Source organism: Penaeus monodon, chromosome 20 (genome assembly GCF_015228065.2).
Source record: "Penaeus monodon isolate SGIC_2016 chromosome 20, NSTDA_Pmon_1, whole genome shotgun sequence".
In the NCBI taxonomy this organism is placed as follows: Eukaryota; Metazoa; Arthropoda; class Malacostraca; order Decapoda; family Penaeidae; genus Penaeus; species Penaeus monodon.
In genome coordinates, this window is record NC_051405.1 from 30,701,981 (window position 1) to 30,704,196 (window position 2,216).

Genomic DNA, 2,216 nt, shown 5'->3' on the forward strand with positions numbered 1-2,216 from the left:
ACAAATTTTCTGATCCATAGGCCTACATTAGGTGATGCTCAAAGGAGGAAAAAAAAAAAATGTAGCCCTGTGTTTTATATTATTATAATTATTTTTTTCAAGCAAACCTGGTCTTGTTTCTAGTTTCAGAATGGCAACTTGGCTTTTATTGGAATCTGAGCCATTTTTGTAGAGCTGCCATTTCAACGTGCCTCGTGGCCCAAAGCAAAGAAGGAAGTGGATAAAATTTAAATCCCAAGCCTAAGTTTGTGTTAATTATAAAAAAAAAGGAAAAGGAAGTCCAGTTTTATACAGCCATATTTATATAGAAAGTAATGTATATAAACAGTAGAGTAAAGAAATCAGAGAAACTTATCTTCTATGTACTTCCATCACAACTCATAAATAACAAAGGTATTAGACACGCAAGTGTCGCAGAACCCGTAATAAAAATTATCATTTTAAAAATTGCCATCCGATATCCTTTCCTACTTTTTGTAAACAAAACAATGATGCCGTTTTATTTTGTTAAATTTTATTGCTAATTTCGTATGTAGATAAAGCCCACATAAACTTACAAGGAGAATATGTTTCTGCATAAAAGGAGATAACAATACAATAGTGATACCAAAATAATATCAAGTATTTATAGTAAATAATAAATTTCTTACTCTGCAAATTAATGTGTCTGGCCTATATTATGGGCATTTTAAAATGCTGCGTGAATTTCTGTTTGTACTTTTAGAGCATTTTACTCTGTTATATGTACAATATCCATAACTATCAGTGCTGATTATTGCATTTCTTATTCGGAAGAAACACCTTCAGATTTCATTAGATACACCACTGCGGAAAAGAGAGTGCAGGCAATTTAAATGTCTTTTCAGTCTATTAAAGATGAAAGGAAATTGTGGTGGTAGTGCTCGACACTTCTTGCATGGCAGACATGCTCATCACCAAAATTAATTACATAAACCAAATCCATCATAGCAACAGCTGATATGCAGACCACGCCTTAAAGGATCGTGGGTATGCTCACCATTTGATAAACCTGTATATTCATACTCAAAATATGGAAATCTCTGGCTTTACTGTAAGGAGAAAGTGAAGCGACTGATATACGTGAGCTACATTTATATCATTTTTGGTATTGGTTATGTATTAAGTAAAAATAATCGCTCCTCCACAATATTTTATTGTAAGGGTATGGCCCACCCTTACAGATGGGAAAGAGAAGGCCCTACCCCTGCCTGCCCCAATTCCTTTTGATGACAGTTTTCTACCGAGAGCGACAGGATAAGAGTTTGCAAAAAATGTTCATAGGGTGTTTATAAAAACAATTTTTCAAAAATTCTATTGAAAGCCTATTAAATAATAATAATATTTGCCGTATTAAAAGGTTTTACATAGGGTACAAAATATAGCACCTGAAACAATGATAATAAATGTATAATGGCTAGGTACTGGTAAATTAGCAGATTATAGTGTTGCAAACAGCAACAAATCCTAGCCAATAAAAAATTCAGATAATGACGTCAATCTTTTCTGACCAATCATCATTCCTTTTTTTTTTTGGAGAGCCCTGCCCTCGCCCACAAAAAAAAAAAATTGTGTGTCTGGCTGCTGCCAAAGCACATGTATGTGTGAAAAAAAATTTATATAAAAAAACGGCAGAGTTTTATAAATCGCGAAATACATCTGCCCCTGGAAATACTACCACGTTGAGGACAACGTATCATGGTAAAGCGTAAAAACAGGCATGATAAAATAAGGCTTATACAATTTATTATGTATAACAAGAACTGGCAAAATCTACATATTTATTGCACAAAGTAAATTTCAAGTAATAAGCAAATTCTTGCAATAAAAATCTCTTACTTCTAATAGGACAAAAACACATGCAGTATTGATAAAAATTATTACTGATTTAGCTAATGCAAATGACAGCAGTTGTGAATGATTGGGTGTGCTGTCTCAGCACGATGAAATTGGGCTAAAGCTTTCATAGTTACATGGGACTGGCAGTAATTTTAAGCTGTCCACCATGAATTGCTGCCATGGCCTCTGAAGTATTTTGAGTTCAGGCAATGGTCAATAAATTTCATCTTACATTTGAAGACAAGTGTAAGTATAAGCTTTGTTACCAAAATGTGTTCAAAGTTTGTTGTTCGAGAATGACCGCTGCATAGACTGCATGTGCTGCAACAATTGCGAGACATGTAACTGTCAATAACACA

At 33.8% G+C, this 2,216-nt stretch overlaps 1 protein-coding gene across 1 annotated transcript in view; it reads left to right on the top strand.

Annotated features, from left to right (window-relative positions):
- The window catches only part of LOC119585758 (splicing factor U2AF 50 kDa subunit-like), a gene marked incomplete at its 3' end in the record, with an annotated part of 12,332 nt that overhangs the window by 502 nt on the left and 9,614 nt on the right, over positions 1–2,216 (top strand).